Source organism: Columba livia, chromosome 14 (genome assembly GCF_036013475.1).
Source record: "Columba livia isolate bColLiv1 breed racing homer chromosome 14, bColLiv1.pat.W.v2, whole genome shotgun sequence".
Taxonomy (NCBI): domain Eukaryota; kingdom Metazoa; phylum Chordata; class Aves; order Columbiformes; family Columbidae; genus Columba; species Columba livia.
Window position 1 is genome coordinate 5,636,509 of NC_088615.1, and position 22,218 is coordinate 5,658,726.

The 22,218-nt window shown below is 41.9% G+C and overlaps 1 long non-coding RNA gene across 1 annotated transcript in view; it reads right to left on the reverse strand.

The window, feature by feature from the left end:
• Window positions 1-1,735: 1,735 nt before the first annotated feature.
• Window positions 1,736-22,218, reverse strand: part of LOC135575404 (uncharacterized) — a 30,629-nt gene continuing 10,146 nt past the window's right edge. Inside the window, exons 2-3 of the long non-coding RNA XR_010466111.1 lie at window positions 7,009-7,092; window positions 1,736-2,248 (exon numbers count right to left, since the gene is read on the reverse strand). This is a non-coding gene — a long non-coding RNA (uncharacterized LOC135575404). The remainder of the gene's footprint in view (window positions 2,249-7,008; window positions 7,093-22,218) is intronic.

Genomic DNA, 22,218 nt, shown 5'->3' on the forward strand with positions numbered 1-22,218 from the left:
ATGCTTTTATTCCACTTATGGTGAGGCAAACTCTGTTCCCACATGCCCTTTCCCATTGGCCACTGCACTTCTATCCCTGTGCAAACTGTCGGCCTTGAATTTCTGTGTACACACATTGAGATACGGTCCTCAATACAGTGAGTGATGATTCTGTGCCTATAGTGAAAGTATGATATTGGATTTGTGCTGAAATGTTAAGAAACACATAGGATATATTGAGTACTTCAGAAACTCAGCAGGGGTATTAAGATGAACAAGTATGTTTTAAAAACCTCTATGTAATGCTTGAGGTGGAATAAGCACCATATATTGACTGGGCCATTAAAACAAAATCTCTCCTAGGATTTGAGTGCATTTCTGCAATAAAGAGGAGAGAACAGTGCTTGTGGTAACCACAGCCTCAGTAACTGCCTGGGCACCTTGTGAGAAACTGAAGCCCAAAAGATGAAGGAAAGAGGGAATACTGCAAAAACAACAACAAAAAGCGCAAACAAATACTGCAAGGCACGCGAACAGCTGTTTCACTGCCACAGAAAAAGAATGCTGTGTGCTTTCTTTAGGAATAGCATCCTAACACTCTCGCTTTCAATGAAATCAATGGAGAGCACTAGAAGAGCCCATTAGCATCACAATCAGTTATGGATGCTATGGACCTGCTCTCTGATATTCTCAATTTCTCCTAGTATAGCCCTCTTTAAGTGTCTCTGACACGGAAGTGGGCCCCACAGCTGAAACACCTGAGGGTCTCTCCAGACAAGGCTCAACTCAGAGCTCTGTGGCTGGTGAAATCTCATGGCTGTGGGGCCCGAGAGGAGCAGGATGTCTCCTGTGTGTCCCAGTGAGGGTCCCCAGGGGCAGCTGGTATTCGGGGGAGCACAAGCAGACACAAGGAAGGGGTGGTGGAGGATGGAGCATTTAAAATGCAAGCGATGTGACCCTGTGGGATACCAAGAGAATCGATTCAGCTTCTTCCTCCTATTTCACCTTGGGCAAATCACTCTGTAAGCTAACATCCAGCTGGTCTAGGTGCAAAACACAGGTTACATCTTTTCCCTGCCTCTCCCTTGAAGCATAAACACATGTAGCTGGAATCAGGAAGCCAAACAAATCCAAGCAGCAGGCAGAAGGAGCAAGGCGGCTGGCCCTGGACCAGGGCTGGCATGCTGCTGCTAAGCAACGTGCAGGCACAGCCCGCAGCCCTGCGTCGGAAAACCAATCAAGGCAGCATCTCTTCCCCCTTACATTAAATGTCAGTTTACAAATAGAAGCGACAGATCACAAACCATTCCCCTCTGTAGCGGTGCGGTCTCATCCTGAACCCATCTCGTGCAGGCTGGCTCTGCGTGCCCTGGCGGCGCAACCTCTGCTAAATCACTCCCTGAGTCTCCAAAGCACAATTGTGGTTTATAGCCACTGTCAAACCAAAACGTTTCATGTTAATTTCTTACAACCTACTCCACTGTCTGCTTCGCTCCTATTTGATATTTATTCCCCTGTCAAACCTGCATTTATTTGTTGACATTTTTATTAAATTAGACAGCAATAAATCTGTCTGGATTTATGTTTATATCCTGTCGTGCTTAATTATGCAAAAGACCCCAAAGCAAGTTGCATACACTATTTAGTGTATGGTCAAATTCTTGTAAGCATTTAACAGGAGGTAAATAAAGTCCAAGTACTGGTAATCAAAAATGATAATGACCCAACCTGGCCAGGCTGGAAGGGGACTATTGGAAGCAATGTTTGTGTTGAAGTGGGCAATCTTCTCTCTCCTGAGTAGAAAGGGAAGGTTCTGGGAACAGCCCTGTTTCCAGATTATGAAAATTCACATCTTTTATTTTATTTTGGACAGGAGAGAGAATTTCTTGAGCCTCAGTATCAGCAGATTTTTTTTCAGAGTAAAAAATAGCTTTTAAATGGTTGCACATTACAAAATGCTGTCATAAGATGCAATATAAATGAAATTCCAGCAAGCAGTTAGTGGTCAAATGCTACCCAGCTCTTAACAGAGCTCACCAAACACTGGGTAAATACAATTGTGCACAGGAAAAGTGAGGCATAGAGGGGTGTGATTTGCCTGATGTCACCCATCAAGCTGTCACCAGTCAGGAATAAAGATCAGACTAACTAAATGCCATCTGGAAAAACCTGAGGGACCAGATCAGCTGTCTCACAATTTGTCGTTTGAAGCTTCTTCCCGAAACTTCTATGCAAAAGGATGTTTATGTGTCGTATCTTTTAATCATAGCTGTAATAGAGAAAAGAATAAGTTAAAAATCCACAAAAGCAAGGTCACTCAAGGTTGAGGCTTTTCCTGAGCTCTCTCCTGCTGTCCCCTGTTGTATCATTCATGCCTGATATTATGCAGCACACGTGCCCTGCAATTCACAGGCGTAGCGCTGGCATGCTAAAGGGGGTCCGCATGCCTTATTTCTCCCTCCATGCCATTCACACCAAACTTGATAAAAGGAACACAGAGAAATTCAGAGCAGCTCCTCCAACTTCAGAGGACTGTGAACACAGGAAATTTTTGCTAAATTACAATGCCTCGAAATTGGCAACAGCACACTGATTATGCCTCATTGTGACTGTGATGTCCTTGGCGATGGAGCTGGGAGACCGCAAAGTGAATATAATGCTCCTATATGTGACTCTAATGACTGATGATGCTCTGCTGTGGGTAGCAATTTTAAAATAACCGAGAATGACGACAAAGAATATTGCCTTTGTCTTTTTGCTTCAGAAGAACTTTACATGTGACTAAGGAGTACAACACAGTATCGCCAGCTACACACACTGCTAATATGGAAATTTGCAGCCCCATCAAGTAGTTTGTGCTAATCTGCTCTAAATATAGTCCTGCAGGGTAGGCTGAGCACACAAGGTGGGGAAAGGCAAGTGCCCACTCCTGGGCAGGATGTTCTCACATGCAAGGTGAAATCTCAGGACACTGGACCAGCCAACAAGTGCCTCAGACCACACGATCAAATTAATAAATTAAATTAAATGTAGCTTTTTTTTTTTATTTTTTTAAATTGGGCGACAGATACTTTCCTCACTCTGGTTGCTTTGTGTCATTCTGATAGCTCAAAGCAACCGTCACACTGAATGAAACAAGTGCTGATCCCACAGAGGGATGAATTTAGTGCTTTGGTGATGTGCAGCGAGTGCAGTCATGTTGTCTTCGAGACCTGACCTAGTATCGCTGTTTGCTAGCCCTTTGTGCCAGTATGCTCCAGAGTATCTTGTGTTTCGTGACCCTACTCAGAGTCAACATATGCACAGGGGACACACAAAGTGTCCCACATTAGACAGGGATAACAGTGTCACTCCTTCCTTAACTACCGTCTGACAGAGCATGAAGGACTGTGCTACAGACAAATGCTGCTCTCAGTTGAATGGAAAACACCGTGTGTCAGCAATCATCGTGTGGATGGGAGGGGTGAAGAACAACTCTCAGAGAAAAATGCGGATCCCCTGCAAATGTCTTCTGTGGGGAGCTCCAGATCTTCTCCGAGCCTCAACGTGCTGTGCCCATTCCAGCCCTCCACAGGGAGACCTGTGGACCTGAGCCCCCACTAGCAAGAGCAGTTTGCAGATCCACCCTGGCTGTGGGACCACGAAGCACACTGACCATTACACACAGGCTATTTTGATTTTTACACACTGTCTGAACAAGCTAATTTAAACTTGTGCGGGTCAGTCTCCAGAGATCAAAGACTGACATAAGAGTGGCAAATAGATTTATTTCTGATCTGCCAGAAAAACAGGTTCTGAGACATCCAAGTGCTGTGCTGGCAGCATATTTCTGTTTGCCTTTGAGGGATGGGAAAATCAGAAAAGAAGAAATGGGTTAACTTCAAGATAACACAGATGATTTGGAGAAGTGCCACCATGAAGCCTTTTATTTGATGGTCATTCAGATTCTTGAAGATATTGGACTACGCAAATTTTGTTTTAATCCATCCTCAAGGATTTTTAGTCAATATATCATTCTGAAAATGAGCTCCTCGCCCAAACCTCCATGCAGACGTGACTGCCATGGTGGTCTTTCTGTGCTGGCAGTGGCTGTTTATTAATATTCTCCCCTTCTGTTGCTGCAGGAGCCAATGGTGTAATGACAGGCCTGAGCAAATCTTTGTAAAAATCTTTCCCTATGAAGACAGCAAGTCAGTGCCCATAGCATCTGATATTCTCTCACTTGTGAACTCACAGAGAAAGTGATGCAGAGAGGACAATGTGTTCCTGACACTTTGGGAACAAATCTAGGCGGGGCACAGAAACCTGTGTCTTGTTCCACCCAACAACAAGCCAGAGAGACTATTTGAATCAGAGGAGACTGATCACACCTAAAGGCTGTTTCAACAAGGCAAACGACTGTTTTTCTGTGCACCTGAACCCTGCCTTTCTTCCCCTGCATTACGTAGTTCCTTCTAAAAAGAAACTGTTTTGAAGCTCAGTTTGTGTGCCCTTAACGCAGTTAACAGTATTGCAGCTTTCTGGGCAAAATTCACCCCTCGTGTGGGATGAAGGCCACGTCTAAGATGTGTTTCCACCTCAGTCTAGAGGGCTGGGCTTTTCACAACTCTAAATGGTGATGACAGCTCTGGCGGTCAAGCCCTAAGGAATCTAGCAGGCGCAATTTTAAAAGTTAGTGCTCCCAGCAGCCCACTCTCCCCAGAACAATTAGAAGCAAATATGTGCTTGCATCTCAATGGCTTCATTGCAGAGGCTGGCATATTAATGTGAGCCCATCGTCAGCCACAGTTTCAGCCGAAGCACCGGACTTGGTGCTGAAGCGGCTGCGTGGCTCTGGCTCCTGGGCAGTAGCTGAGGGTCAGATCTTTGCTCGCCCCATCACTCCACGTGCCCTCAGCCTCCTGCCTCCTCAGCACACAGATGATTTGTATTCCTGGTGTTCATTATTTCTTGGCCAGGCTGTTTTGAGAGAGGGGTTTGGTGGTGGTGCAGCAGCAATAGTGAGCTGGGCACTGTCCTGACTCCAGGGGCTCCAGGTGCTTCCCAACCAGCAACCACAACGTCCCACCTGCAGAAAAGGAGCTGGGACACACAGGAGAATGTGGCCAGCAGGAGCCTGTGCGTGTGCAAGCCGTCACACGGGAAATCCCAGCCACAAGGATGATTTTTTGCATGGAAACGTACATCTATCAAAGTGAACAACAGTCCTAGCTTCTCCTTCCTCAGGCCCATTTTTGTGTTTCAAATGAGTGGATTTTGCCTGTTTTCCTGCAGCTGAACATTGCTTTTCCTCAGGAACACTGGGGAACAATTAGAACAACGAGAAGATGGTAAAAATAACACAAACGCAGCATATTCCTCATGACAATGACAACCAGAATGCTGGTTAGTACGGCAGAGAGCAGAAACATTAACATGTGTAATAACCAAACAGGTGAGCATGATCTGTACTTTAAGCCACTAGCAATCATTCTCTCTTTGCTAGAAATATTTCAGAAAGCCAAAATACATCCATGGCCCTATGAACACACTTAACGGTGCTCAGTAATTTAGCACTTGGGATGACAATCACTCTAGTTTATACTGTTTCATTTGTGGCAGCACTGCAGTACAGAAGCATTCAAACATCGGTAGGTTAAAATATGTGTTTTCCCAGTGGTAATTAGTAGAAGAAAATCAGGCTAAACTTATTAGTTTGAGTTGGCTTTTTCATTCTCTTCCTGTAGTTTTACACTTCACAGTCACAATAATTGTAGCCCTTATGAACAATTATGTAAAATTATGTAAAATGCAATATGATCAAGGTATTAGACTATTATTATCCCAGCTGCAAATGCATGAATCATTACTACAGAGTACGTAAAAGCCCCTGAATTTTCTGTCAGTTTGAGTTTAGGGGACTTGTTTTGTCTTCTGCACGTTCATGACAATTAAATCATACCCTGATAAATATAAAAGCAAAAAATCCAGCATAGTTATTATGAGTCCTCATTAGGAAGCAAAAGAGTGGTTTTCATGAGCAGAGCTTGTTTTGCCTCTAAGTTAATTGACTGGCTTCTTACTGAGCTGGAGAGTCCTGTCTGGAGCAGGTGTCCAGGCAGGGCTGGGATGGATGTGTGGAATATCTTTGGGGACTGGCCTGATGGGGAGAGAAGATTTGGCAGACCAGAGGAGGGCTGGGCTTGATAATGCATGGTTATGGAGTCACACGTTGAATGCATGAAAGTTGCTGATAGCACATAAATGACAGAAAGATACTTTAAATCTGAATCAAAACAGAAATTTTCCTCTCTGCTTGAGCCTGTTGCTTTGCTTCATGGGGTGCAGTGATGTATGTTTACTCTTGGGCATAAAAAATAGATTTAAAAAACAAAGTATATTTCTGTGTATAAATTTTTGTCTGTATAAAACCCCTATATTTTAAAAATGAGTCTCTTTTTTTGGGGGGGAGGGAAGGGTCGACAAATTCTATATTAATGCAAGGGTTCTGCAACCTGACCTTAAACTTAATGGGACTGTAGACAGATGAGGAGTCCCAGCATCACCACTCAGATCCCAAGATGTGTATTAATTTTCCTCTGTGCTGACGGATAACTATTCATATTGATTTTGGAGGAGTTAAACCAGTACGTTGGGGTAAGGAACACCATGTTTCCTATGGTTGTATAAGGAGATTTGAATGTAAGACCAAACTCTGGAGATTGCTCAGGAAATTCTCATATAATCCACTCTCTCCTAAATATTACAAGAACCACGAAGATCATATTACGGTGTTACAGAAAATAATAGAGCCTTGAAATTAGGGGGAAAAGTTGTAGAGAAAAATGTGACCGAGACAGATTCTATGGAAATTACATACCATTGTTTTTTTTTTTTCCCCTGAAAAAGGGGGGAACTGAACAGAGATAAAGCACTAAAAAAAATATGTGAAGAGTCTTTTAGTGTACTGAAAACTGAATAACCACTATGAATTGATTAAAATAATAAGATAATTATTTATATAGAGTTCCAGAATAGAGAAATTTTTACCTTGGATGGTAAAGCTGGTTGGCTGGATTTATCTTTCACCCTATTGCTCCTATAGCGCATCTGCCATCTTCCTCTTGATCCTACCTGCAGTAAAACATACTGATTTACTGACACCACTCATTACCATCCAACACCTGTGCCTCAAAAACTGGAAGAGGAAACTGGACCCAAGGTAACAACCAATGAAGTGGCAAAGAGGTAAATGAGACAATGATTCATCAAGGAAAGGACTCCAAAAATGTTCCCTTTCTCTAGTTCAAAATACAACAGTCACTCCCCAACAGGTTGTTATGGAGAGCTGGGGCTTTTAAGGAAATTGCTGTGAAAAACTAATCCCTCTTTTTCCCATTCACAGAATCGGGTGCTGATGCTGAGTCTTTCAAAGACAAACATAGGCGCTGACAGCAGGAACCAAAGAATTATTTAATCTAAATGGAGAGCACTCAGTACAGAATCATAGAGCCATAGAATCATTTCAGTTGGAAGAGACCCTCAGGATCATCGAGTCCAACCATAACCTAACCTAACTGTAGCACTAAACCATGTCCCTAAGAACCTCGTCTAAACACCTTTTAAACACCTCCAGGGACGGTGACTCCACCACTTCCCTGGACATCCTGTTCCAATGCCTGACAACCGTTTCCGGGAAGAATTTTTCCTAATATCCAACCTAAACCTCCCCTGGTGCAACTTGAGGCCATGTCTACATCGGGAGCCGAAAGCCATCTCCTGTTTTGGGTTATGACATACAGGGAGCAGCAATACAGCTGCTCTGGATCTGGAGCCCAACTGCAGATGCCCCGGTTTGCAGTAATTATGTAACTGGCAAAGCCAGGACTGTTAAACTTTAGATCAACGTTAATAAACACAAGAGAAAGCTGTCTACCTAACTGGAAAAAACCTGTGCTCCCCATTTGCAAGAATGAGACAATATTAATTGTCATTCAATAGCATGAGATTGTTGTTCAAGAGCCTTGTTGTGCCTTATTTTTTCCTTGAAAAAAATACAAAAAACAAGCAAAAATAAAGAAATGTGTGTGGTGGGGAGAAGAGAATATAACTAAGAGTGAAATGCTAATGTTATTTCATTGAATGATTTGTGGAGAATAAGAGATCGACATTCTCAAAGAATAATTTCTTTAAATACCTTATGCTCAGGATTCCCCTCTAGGCAACTTTTCATCTTTCTTCATTAAAAAAATAGCATTAAATTTTATTAAAGAGTCCCAATTAAGCTGGTAATCTGCTCCAAAGAGCATCCAGGCTTAGGGGGGAGCTGTTAAATGTTAACAATGGGAAGACTCACCCGTAGAGCCAATTTTAAAAACAGCATCTTTCTGACCGGTGCAATTTGGCTTGCACACCCTTAAGGCATTCTCCCAAACCTAACTGATGCTTATTTTGGGAAGCAGCACATAAATGCTTGGATTTAAGGTCAAGTAGGTGGTGAAGCTGGCTGTAACAAAGGCAAACATTTCTTGACAGCTTTGGAAGAATGTAAAGGACAGTTTCATTTTTCTAAAATGAACGTTTTTCTTAGATCCCAAATTGATCAGATTTGAGGGTAGCATCAGACGCACCTGAAGAAAAGCCTGAGAATTTAGCTTTAATGCCATCCACCCTGACAAGCTGCCTACCTTGCCATCTTGTTGAAATGTAATTGACAATAAGCACACCAGCTCAAAAATATACACAGGTCAGAGGAAGAAAAGTATCAGTCCCACCTGCATTAATTCTCACAGTCAAAAACAACAGGAAAGCAGACTCAACTTCTTGTTTTCACAGAAATACTCAGAGTATGGAGTTAAAAAAGCAAGCTACCAATAGCCCTTGTAGCCCAGTACATGGGAAAGGGGCTGTGGGGGTGCAGGGTGCTCCTATCACACTGCCAGCTGCTGGGAGAGGTGAGAAATTGGCTGGGGATAGAGTCGGAGCTGCAATAAATACATCTAATGCTGACACGGGTTGAGAGGTGCCTTCAGATCCCAAATGGCAGGAACCGACTGCATGGCCTGGCCAAATACGCTTCTGCCAATGACTGCCTGTGGGTAAGGGGTGACTGACACTCCACCTTTATCACTGTGTGTTCTGGGGAGGAAGAGCAAGATATAAAGACAAATATTTCAAAACCATTCAGAAGATATAGTAAGCGCCAGCCTGAACTCTATGGAAAACCTGAGAGGAAAAATGGAAGGTGAAAAATTCAGAGAAAACCACTTTTTATAAATCTTGTACAGTACGTAAACAGGACAGGGAGAAAAACCAGCAGTGTTCCCAGGTCCCTGCTGATCCCAGGGGAAAAAGAGGATGTAAACAGAAGTGAAGGACAGGTCTTCCACCTGAGAAAACCACCTTAAATCCAGACTTCTACCCTGTGGAAAACCACACTGTGCTGTTCCCTTGGCACATCTTCTCTCTGAGCGATGCTGCACAAGGAGACTATTTATGCAGCCATACAAATGTCACATTCATATTTAGACATTGATATAGTTCTTTGCTTTACATTCACATCCTGCATTTCCTTCACTCCTAATCGAATGCTAATTTCACATTCATTCTTCATAGCCAGATTTAGACAAGGCACCTGGTGGTGCATACTTAGGGGGGGTTATTATTATTATTTATTTTTTTTATCAGAGTCTGTCATTCCCTGGTAAAGGATGTGCTGCCCGCAATGTAATTATGTATGCTGGATAATGCTTGCATTGACTGGGAGGCATATAAGTCAATTGCATATTGTATTGTGTATTATTTTATATTTATTATTTGCTGTCAAAGTGTTTTTGAAAACCAATGCATATGAGCTGTGTGTACTTTACCATAAATACGGGGTCTCCTGGAGAAGGTGCAGGGATCAGGATAAATTCAATTTGACAGTTCTGTCAGAGGTAACCTCCACTTTTTTCCAATCTGCCACTTGCAACAAACAAGCCAAACTGCTGTTGAATGCAGAGGAAAAGAGATGGAGGAACTCACTATTAAATATTACAGTGGAAAGAAACAGGAAGGTTTGTTTCACCAGGTCAGTGAGGTGCAGAGCAACACTAAATTTTCCTAAGAAAATTATTAACAACACCCCTAAGATAATGCTTCCACTTTTTCATCTCTTTTTTCTTTTTTTTTCTGTTTAATTCATCTTGCACGAGTCAGGTTTAAAATGATACATTTCTCCCTCTTTCAATGAGACAGCGTATCTCACAAAAGAAAAATCAATTCTAAATGGGAATCATGTATATTGCAACGTTTATATAAAATAATTCTCCCCTCCTCTCCATCGTATGCATCTTCCATCAGTGATAAATAATGGAGCCAGTTTGCAGTGGGTGCAATGTGACAGCAGCTCTGCCTATTCTGCCCCAAGGCTCGCTGAACATTTTACCTCGTCGCAGGCAATAAAAGCCTGCTGGGAAGTTTTTATCAATCCAGTAGTTACAGAGGGCTTAGAAGTGGAAGGAGAGCAGAACGAAGTTCCCTGGAAGTGGGCTAAAATGTTTTACTACTGCAATTATGATTGATGTCATGGCTTTTCACGCTATGTTACTTCTTTTCCCTGTGGTGTGCCTCCTCACTCCCCTTGCTGAGAGCTGGCGCTGCCATCTGAGCGACTCTAGCTGTGTCAGAGCCTCTGTGCTGAGCCTGATGGATCTGAGCTGATCAGTAACCACTAAGGACGTGCTTCTTCAGCTCCACTTCCTCGCCCTTCCATGCCAAGACATGTACATTTTTTGAATGAAAAAAAATCAGAGCAGATATTTAAAAGCCACATGCCACGAGCACACATGTTCTGGATTCAGAAGCAAGCAGATCTTATTTGACTGGGACCAAAGCGTCCAGGAACATACTTTCATCTTCTTCTGCAAAACTGTTCATACGATAGCTCATCTACTCTGGTTCAGTGCACAGAGACTGACAGGGACCAGGACATACCCTGTGTGATAGCACAGCTTCTGGTAGGGGGTGGCTGGAGGAAAAAGCAATTATATTTTATGTTCTATCTTCCCCTCTGTATTCATTTCATTATCCTATAAGCCTCCACAAGGGATAATAAGAACAGGTTCACTGGCTGCACATCAGGTATGCTGAGGTCAAACCTGCTTGAACTTGCAACTTTACCTTAACTATGGTATCAAGACGACACATGGACCTGCTCTTCAAATTGAATAGATAAATCTTAAACACAACTGTTAATCACACTCCTTATTCCAGCTTATCTTTCACCAAAGGTTAAGTATGGTCACTTGGCTGTTTATCATAGTGTTGGCATGGTATTATCTGCCTTGAAACTTCGAACTCCCCATGCCCAGAAGTATGACAATTAACAGGCATCAGAAACATGTTTTTATAGACAAAGTAGGATTTTTGATGAAATGAAGAGCTTTCTAAACAGGGGAAAAATAAAACAAAACAAAGCAAACAAACCACACACACACATATACACACAAACCCCAAAACAACCCCAAAACCAACCAAACAAAAAAAACCCACACAACCCCCCCCCAGCACTGTTATGCTTCTTTTGCACAAATCTTTGTCAGCACTTGCTTGCTGTATCCTCTGTTTTAGGTAATGATTTTATCAAACAATCAAGACTCGGTTCTGAGAATAATCCACAATTACAAATTATCTCAATTTCTCATTTCTAGGGACCCGCCTGCATTAAACCCAAGTTGACTCCAAGAAATCTTCAAAGCTTTTCTCTGTAAAAGAGAGAAAAGAGGAATTTAAGAACTAAAACCCAGTCACTGTTTCCAGCCACAATAATAGAAATCCTTTTCAGGCTCCCGGGAGACTTAACAAGAAGAAGAAAAAACACTTTTGTGAAGGACATTGTGACAGAAGGAACTGAAAACTCTGTGGACCTCCAGCATCTAGAGAATGAAACATAATATTAAAGAAGGAGGCATCCACCTCACATGGTGGAATGTACTTTATATTTATTAGTTTTTGGCTTTTGTTGGCCTTGAAGAATGAACCCATCATTAACCTCAGGCAGTATCTTTTAATCTGCCCAAGGTCCCAACGTGGGCCCTGGACGCTTTCATGATGAGCCTTCGCAAGACCCATTCTAGAAAAGCAAGGCCATGATAAAATGCGATGTTTCTGCCTGAAGGCCACTTGGGAGCTGGATGGGAAAGCAAAGCAGGTGGCAGAGTGTCAGTAACGCTCTGAAGCCTGAAGAAAACCTTGCAGCAGAAACATCACCTTTCATGTTAGTCTCCTCCCAACACCTCCAGTTTTCTAATGTGCCTTTCCCTTTCTATAATTTTATTTTGCTATCTTCATAGCGATGAAAACACAGGTCCAGATTTGCGTTATCTGTTTTTTTAAATGATATCTATAATTGACTTCTGGAGTGCAACAGCGTTCGCTGAGTGAATTGATTTAAAATTGCTGTAATAATACTGCAAAATTCCTTTATTAGTGCTGGAGTACATCAAGGAGAATCAGTTAGATTGCCATCTAGGATAATAAATACTTACAGACAAGTGAAAGCAGCCCACAAAAAGCAGCAATTTTACAACTGCTTTTCTCTTTCATTGTGTTTCTCCAACAGCCACTAGACCATCATCACCATAAATTAGATGCTACCTATAGGAACTATCTGAAGGGATCTATTTTTTATATCTATTGTGAGTATGTGAAGAACATGAGAAGAGATGAGAGAAAACAGTAACACTAGTAAAGTGAACAGAGCTGGTAATTCCTCATTATGTGCTAATGTTGGGAAGGAGAGACTAATTATCCTTCTGTTTACATCAGCATAAATTCAGAATCCCTCCAGTGACTCAGGAAGTGAGTCACAATTCAGAGCTGAGCACCCAAGCTGTAAACCCCACTCACAGGACCCAATCCAAGAGATCCTTCCAAAGGATCCCAGGCCATCTTGGGCTTCAACAGGGTTTGGACGAGACCCATTTTCTCACAGAGCAGGAAGAACAAGGATGAGACACCTTCCATCGTCCTGCCTGGCTGAGGTCAGCCCACAGACTATTTAAAAACAAAGTGTTCATTCGCTGAAGATTGCACGCCATACTCGCTATAGGAACCAATAAACAAAGCTGACACCAGGGAAAAGGTATTATTATGGCCTTTCCCATGCTTTAATTTTTCTCTTCTAGATGACATATTTCAAGGATACTTTACTGAATCTTTTCCATGAGATTTAAAGGCAGATTTAGCTGTGTTATTTTGACTGTCCTGGTTGGTCTAGCATGTTCACAGACCTATTACAGAGGCTGTCCCAGCCACTGTGTTTCTTTCAGCTTCCAAATTAAGATACACTGTATCATACACACTTAGATTACATATCCCATACTCAGATCATACAGAAGTGGAAAAAAAAAAATCATTTGTTACTATAATTAATGCAATTATAGTCGAAAAATTTCAGATTCACTGGTGACTCAGACCTCAAACAAAGAAGGATTTTCAGAATTACATAAATCCCATGGGATCCATTTGCTCCTAGAATCCAGGGTTTATCAATACCTATCACGTCCCTGGTAAGCAAACCGTATCAGGTACCTACATTGCAGTGATAATTGGTGGGAGTATGCTGGTCTATCTGAGGGGGACTACTCTGCCTCATTCACTAAGGGAGGCTTATTGCTATAGCAACAACTGCATCCTATGGTTTGCTTGCTACAAACACCCACGGAAAATATTCTGAAATGATCCATGCAAAAAAAACAACTGTTACCTTGACCTGGTATGACTAATGTGCTCAAACCTGAATTAATTCTGCTACAGGTTAAGCATTCTGACTTCAGATGGCTCATATGCAAAAAGAAGCAGTCTCGCCGTGCTTTGGATTAAGGAGGGGAACCCTTATTTTGAGCTCTTAGTATCCTCTGTGCCACGCCTGAACTTCCCCAGGGTAAGAAATAGTAAACAGTGACAGCTTGGTCTGGTTGGTGCGAGAGACCACTCAGTCAACGAAAGGAGCAGAGCTTTTCCACTCAGGGCTCGATCATGGAGCACAAACATCCCTTCCTGACGTTACTTCTGCCTTAACATTTCCTTGCCCAGGGCTTAGAAGTCACAGTGACAAGATGTGACCCTTCTACTTGGGGATTTGCTGCTCTCCTACTCAAAATTTAAAAAAAGATTATGTTGACTCTGTCCAAATTATCAGTTACTTGGTCCCAGCATGTGAGGGGACCCCAAGCATGGTTGCTCAGCTTGGCTTAATGCAGCTTAACTTCTGAAATATTTTTAGTTTTGCTGTCTGTGTTATCATGCAGAAGGCATCCAAACAGAAAAGCAGCCTGAAGCCAGATATTAGAGTGTACCACAGGAATGTTTGTCAAAGGATCTTAAGGAGAAAAATGAAAACATATAACCCCTCCTTCTGCCTCTTCCCTCTCTCCTGTGTGGTGTCCCAGTGCAAGAAAGGAGAAAGTAAAGCTTGGAAGAAGAGATTAGGCAGGACTGGGCATTCCAATTTGGGATGGCATACTCCCTTCCTCCCCTCCCAGGAGAGAGGGAACAGACCCTTTACAATGCAGAGTGACAAAATCTCACTTTATTTTTAAGCTTATCCGTAAGTTAAGAAAGGGAGGAAGGTAGGGTAGTTCGTTGGGTAGCAAAGTTGAGAAGGATCTGTGATGCAAAAATATTTTATCTTATAATTTTCTCTCGATCTTACAGACCTCTCTTTATAAGTACTTTTTTCTTGTGTCTCCTCATGTCTACCGACAAATTAATTGAATGAATCAACATTATTCTACTCATAAAGGAAGGAAGATAACAAAATCCAAGGCACAGAAAAGCAAAAGACAGATGCTGGCATTGTGAATTCTGGTCTAAGTAGAAACAGCATCTTCCAGTGACCAGGAATGTTCTTTAAAAAGCAGCATGTAATAGCGACATGGCGGTATCCTAATGGTCCCATGGAAGTGTCCCATACATTATGTCTCAATCCACCTCTCTAGCATCAGAGCATTTAATAATGTCCCTGTCTCAGCTGAGAAATTCAGTGAATGTTTCCCAACTGGAGTTCATGTATTTCTGAGATTTTGCATTTGAGGCAACTGCCTACAAGCAGGATAAAAGCAACAGTAGTGTCTCAATGGAGGGATTCACAACCAAATTGTAAAAACTGTTTCTGAATAAGGAACTGTCTTTACCCTCCCACTAAAATGCTTTTTACTAACTGAGCATCTTTCAAACTCTGTTTAAAAACAGAATTGTAATTTCAGCATAGAAACTAAAAATGTCTTACAGTCTTGGTTCCCTTCAGCACAAATAAACATTTAGCAAGAGAAGCAACTTCATGTACTGAAGTCCGAAAGTTGTCAGCTACCACAAGAAATTCCTCCTTGCGCCATTGCTATGTAAAACAGCATGGCACCAATTCGTGATATAAGTGATCTGTTGCGGTGAATCTGATTCAGTGCCTCATAAAGGCAAATGCATCATTCTAACCCATCTGTTCTATGGACATAATCTTAATTGCAAACATAGGGTCACATTCCAATAAATCAGCAAAGCTGCAGTGAAGGTGCCTACATTTACACCAGCTGAACATTTACCCAGTACTGCCTACAGTCATTGCTCAACAGAATTTAGGGACAAAAGGAACAAGGAGTTTGCTATCAATCCCTTCTTCCCTGTAGTGACTTATATTTATTAAACCTTGAGTTCTACATGGGCAAAATCCAGGTCTTATTTCTGTAAAAACCAAAACTTCCATGGACCAGCACTTCACCCCTAACACATGGCATGAAACAACAGAGATGTTTGGGGTGAATGGCAAGCCACATAAATGCAAAGGAGAAATTACATATCAAGTCACAGAAGAAATTCCATGGATCTGTCTCAGGCTTGCAAAACTAAGTGTGCAGAATCTGAGCATCTTTAGTCTCAAAATAAAGGTAAATGGTTAAAAAGGACAAAAAGAAGAAAGCATCTCCATGTTTCCCTCTTCCCCAAATGGCATAGACACAGATGATCTCATTAGCTCATCTGTGTAATTTACACTTCTAATATGGCCAGGGAATAAAACAAATATCCAGAAATAAGCAACAGGACGGGGATAGAAGAGAGGGAAACCTCACAGCCCTCTCTCATCTAAGCTCCTTCTTTCCTAGCCAAATGTTATATTCCTTTCCTGGGAACCCCTCCAAGTTTGCATCTCCAGATGCCATATTGCAGTTTGCTGCCTGGAATCCCTCCTACCCGCCCCCACATCACTCACGCTGAAGAGGCAGGACAAACACAGGGTGGAGAGAGTATTTTATCCTTCGTTATTTCCAGATAGAAAATCAAGCCTTGAAAATACCCAACAAAGAAAACAGAATAAAAGAAAGAAACCTTAAGCATCTTGAAAATAGACTCTTATTTGGGGAAAAAGGGAAATACCAGTCATTGGTTGAAATTTGGAAGCATTAACACCTGAGCTGTGTTTTTTGCTGTTAACCTAAGGTTCTGCAGGTGACTTACAGTCAAAAGAGAAGATCAGTGCGGGTATAAAGGAAACCTTCATTAAGAGCCGATGTAAATACAATGATCAAAAGCATGTGCAACTGAAACCCAATGCGATTCACTCAACTATTTGGGCATCCTAGCTAGCTGTCCACATTCATTCTAGCCAGGAGCACGTAACCACAGGCTCTTATCAGGGCATCTATCTTGAATACGTAACTTCAGGTGAAATGGAAATTCCTACCAGTCTATGGAGGAAGCTTAGACAGAGGTCTAAGAGCTGGAGCCTAATGTGTGAGTGGGTGAAGTTAAATGAGACAAACCCCTCTCCCTCCTCTGGGGCAAGAGCTGAACCGTTGGTACGTCACTCTCCGCTTCTCTCTTTTTCTAATCTACAGAGGAAACCTAGAGTCAATCTTGCTCAGTCACTCTCCACTTCTCTCTTTTTCTAATCTACAGAGGAAACCTAGAGTCAATCTTGCTCAGTTTGGGGCCTCAACTTAGCTAGGCTGGAGCTGAGCCTAGGAGCTGGTGGCTTGCTGGAAACAAAGTAATAGGATCCACAGTTACCAAGGAAACATGTTGATCTTTAGTATTTTTGACACTTAAAAAATGCACCTGATTTAAATACAGATATGTCTGGTTGAAGAAGTAAATGCAACCATACCTAATTAGAGAAATGAACTGCTGTAACATGAGGCTTTCTCAGTTCACAGCCTCCTTTCATCCTCTTCCTACATATCTCCAAAGACCACTGCTATCCCATCTATGTCTCCCTACCGAATTTTCATTTTAAAATGTGCTTTAACGACTGCAACTAGGTCTGCAGTCCAGAAATAGAAGTCTCAAAGCCTGGAGGGCATTATATTCCCACCTGCCTCACAGGGCAGGCTGGAGTGGAGTCCAGACCCAAAGTACCTTTGTATAAGAAGAGACCCCTATGCCGTATTTCAATCTAGTGCCCTTTTGGACGCTATTTTATAATACAACACAGAGCTGGCCTTCTGTCCCAGTAAGAAACACTCTTATACCTGATTCTCTCTATCCCTCTCTATTCTTCTCCCCTGTCTCCTTCTCTTGCATGAAGAATGGCTGGTAAAAATGTACTGTGGGTGGGACTTTGAGGCATGCATCCCATTAAATTTAATGGCAGCTGAGCATCTAAATCCCTTAGGCAGCTTGAAAATTTCAGCCTCTATTACTAATGCTCTTCTCATTATAACAAGATTTGTACATGACAGCTCGAGAGCCCTAACTCCGCTATCAGTGATGTGGTTCTGTATCGTGCTGCTCACGGTGCCTGGTGTAGGCTGCCTTGCTCACAGCGCATCTTGTCACAAGCTCTGCAGCTAACACAGGACCAGAAAGCAGCCTGTCATTTCATCGTGATTGATGAACTTTCTTGTAGGGGGTTTTCAATGCGAGAAAGATAATGCTGAGTAAATCTCCCTTTGTTGCGATTATTTAAGAACCATTTCATTTTAATTGTTATCTTGAACTTCTGGTGTGCAGCATACAGTAGGATGGAAAGAGCCATGTTGCAGAGCTGCATCATGATATCAAAAGGAAGAGTTTTTCAAGGGTTGTTGCTTTGCTCAGCTGTCAGAATTGCCACATTCCACCACATTAAATTTTTCATCAGCATTCTGCTTAATTTACTGAAATTATAATTTACCAAGAGGGCATGACTGGAAAGAGAACGGCTTTTTAAAATTTCATGCACATCCTGCAGGTCTTCATCAGTAAGGTGTTTAACTATGTTGGTGTTAATCACACCTGACAGCGCAACCGTTCTCATTCTCATCAGAGATTTTCCTGTCCCTTTTCATGTCACTCCGGCCTGACTGTGCCATGGGAAAAAAGGGCTAGAAAAACTCCAGGAAACCTGGGGAACAGCAGTGGCTGGACTGTCATGATAAAACCTTACATTCTTGTACACGCTGCAGAGAGGATGGGACTCTTGGAAAGGCAGAATTTCTCCATAATAAACCAGGGTTGCTCAGCATCCTATTTTTTGCTACCATTGTTATTCTAGGGTGTCATATGTACCGATTTGCTTCTCACTTGGTGCTACATGTGACTGGGCTCTGGGCTCCAGCGATCAGATCTGTAAAGATATGCTGATGCCTCCCCTTACTTGAAGGTTTACATTCTCAGAAAAATCAGTGGAAGTTTAGATACTTAAAAAACTTGGGAACTCTGAGCCCGTACTCACAGTGTGAGATATTTTATAATGGACTTATTTTTTCTTTCTTTACCTGTTACTGCTATAGCTGAGATGGGAGCCAAGGACTTCAGGACTCTCTTTGTGCCATTATGAAATTATATGAATAAATCAGATTGGGATCTTTGGCGACGTTCCAGTCTAGAGGGACTTATCACAACAACGGGCTGGGTGCATGCTCTGCTGGATTTTGTGTACTGCTTTGATACCAGCTTAACTCCCCTCACCCAGATACTCATTGCACATGAGTAACATGAGTTAACATGAGTTAAACTTTGCTTTTTTAGCAAGAGTGAGCTCAAAGAAACTACAAAATCCCTGCTTCCGTCTTTTACTTTCACTGGACAGACGATTACTTTTATCTGCAGCTACCATACAACATTTATTTAGGCGAAACCCATCCATGGACTTCAGATGAGAGTTTTGACTCCAATAAACAACAAAATGGCTCTCCAGCTACATTAATATTAGACTGTCAGTAGTTAGATAAGGCTGATAAATTGGCACTTCTGTGCCAGCAAGGGACAATCTCTGGTTGGCACTGTTTGATTTAAAAAGCAAGGACTAGTCTTCATCAGGAAATGTATGAACAGTGGGCAGGGGAAAAGGATCCCACAGAAAGTAGTAAGGATGAAGGTGAGGAAGGCAAGTGAAGATGTTGAAGTGCATTCATGCGCATGTTCAGGCTGAACAAAATGTTCTGAGCATGCAAAATTCTGGCATCCCTGGCTAGCAAACTGCAGAGGGCTGGTTAAGCAAGGTCAAATGGATCTACAGCTAGGTATTTCCACTGGTCTTGAGATCCACACAGTATCTTATGACAGCCCAAATTCTTTGTGTGCAAAACTCTCCCTGCTGTGTTCCCAGGCACAACCCTAAGGAGGTTACCTGAAGCAGCTTTCTGTGCAAAACTCCTTTTTGTTTCAGCAGCTCAAGGGATAGTAAAAATCTTCTCCATGATGTGTCCATGGCTTCACAGACTGCATGACAAAATTCGAAGTAATTAAAGAGCTGATAAAAATGGTGTTAAAAGAGGCAGTATCTCTTCAGGACACTTCAGATAAGCTGATGGTTGCATCTTCAGAACAATGATTGCCTTCTTTGAAGGCAGAGATAAAAATAAGATGAGCCGCTGTTATAGCTGATACGAGATTAACAGAAATCTGTACGATGTTATTAGTGATATGAATTATAGCAGAGTTGTGGTTACAGGAATTGTAATAGGAAGGCTTTAATGTTCCGGATGGAAACTGGAGAAAAAATGCTAGTTATTACAGTGGGCCTCATATACTTGATTGTGGTTACCAATGCATTTCTTTGCTACACAGACTCTGAATAAACAAATTGTTTAATACTGGGCTTTAGGGAACAATAAATTCAGATAGGAACCCTACTTATAACATAACATTTTGTCATAAGTGATTCAACGTGAGTTTATTTTCTTCAAGTTAAAAGCAAATTTAAATAAAAAGTCTGTAAGTAATGTTTTTACAAAAGGGGAATTTGAAAATTAAGAGTACTATTTAGTGGAATTATCCAAAATTAAAAGCTAACCTGCAGAAGTATTCATTGTCTGTAAGTTACAGATTCAGCCATCACCTGGAAATGATACATGAAATAATTCTCCTCTTGACAGCACTGGGGGCAACACTGACGGATTTAGCCTAAGCATATGATGAGAGCTTACAGGCCAATGAGAAAAAGTCCAACGGACAACCACAAGAATAACCAAGGTTCTCAAAAAGCATGAGAAAAGCATGAGAATAAGTCGCAAGGGACTTAAGTAAAAGCAAAGTAGATTTTAGTTAGAGATTAAGGCAAACTCTCAAGCATGAAACTAGTGCAATGCTGGTCTAAACTCTTAGGTGATGAAAATCCCCTGCAGTAGGTTTTGAAGAAAAGATCAGACAGACAGGCACTAGGAGCAGTTAATTACATGTTCACCTCCTTTGAGGCAGAGAGATGGATTAGATGATCTCCCAGGGTCCCTTCCACTCTTATAATTCCTATTTCGTCTATATAGCATCTCTGGCTTTTTCACTTCTTTAATGAAGCAGAGGAAGGAGACAGTGCAAGGGAGTATTTCAGATGCTTAGCCAGCAGGATGAAGGATGCAGCAAGCAAAGCAAACTGAAGACTGAAGTCCAGAGGAAAATTAACCTATGACTGAGATCTCTGGCAGGAGAAGAGAGAATAGACATTGCACCCTGTCCTGACTGTCCTTAATGTTTCCCCCCTAAGCTGGATCACTCTTGGCCCATCTTTGGAGAAAGCAGTCCATAGCTTACAGGCAACTTGGAGCAGGTTTGAACCACAATACAAATAAAACACTCCTATGTTTAAGGGATTTTTTTTATCCTTCTGCTCTTTACATTTTTTCCCTGATTCTTAAAGCCTGATATTTTCTCTGCTGTATGACACGCAAACGTCACTCCGCATAAAAACAGTAAGAAAAAATATAAGGCAGTTACTATAATCTACCTTCTTAAAATTAGTAATTACTGTGGCAAGTACAGTGCATTTTCAATGCAGTCTCTGGTATTACTAGAATAATTCATTTGCATCATGCTATTATTGGGCCTTAAATCTCTCTCTCTCTCTCCGGCTGTATGTTAAAAATACAGTGCTTCAGCATAAAAGGGAGTGAAAGAACTGGATTGATTCAGCCCACTAAGGTTGCTATATATTTCTTCTCTGCTCCATCAGTACCCCTGAATTTTATTTCCCAAAGCAACCAAGCCTCAGTCTTCAAACACAATCTTACACCTGCCAGGAAAAGGGGTAAGAAAAGCTTCATGCTGATTTGTCTACTCAGTAATCTTTGTTTCACAGCTCCTTGTTTCCACAAGAGGGCACAGGATGAGGTTTGTGGTGTGTTGACTCCTACCATGCTATCCATGACTGCACAGCAACTGCTTGCCGTGATGTGGCATCTGCCATGTGTTACCTCCCTACATCACCACGGTGTCCTTTACCTACAGTGCTATGATCATATATGCAGCACTTCCCTGCCTGATATGCTGCATATTGCAGCCTCCAGTCTGGTGCTTGCAACACTGCCCTGTGCAACTGGACTCCCTGCAGCCTGGACTGAGGTCCAGACTGCCCAGAATGGAAGTAACAGGCACTGAAATACTTGCTAGACTTCTGTGCAGTCATCGGTTCCCCTCTCCCTGCCCCACAGCTACTAGTACCTGCAGCTAACAGCTGGATTTTATTATGAAATGCTTTCTTACTTGTTCCCCTAAAATAAATAAAAATAAAATCTCAGCAATACTATTTTCAGCAAGAGGAAAAGCTGCTGTCATGCTGGTATGGTGTATAATGGAATACAGTAGCACTGTATTTTATTATGATTCAGTGTGTTTTCATGTTAGTTGCCAAGGATTCAGTGGCTTAACGTGAATTCTAAAATAAGATTAGTATTCCAAATAAAATACTTTTGAAATACATGTATTTCCCATTTCATTCTAATGAACTTTAGTAAATGCACAGTACCGCTTGTGGGTATGATTTGAATTCAGGAGGGACACAGCTAAATTCAGCCACTTGGGACCAGT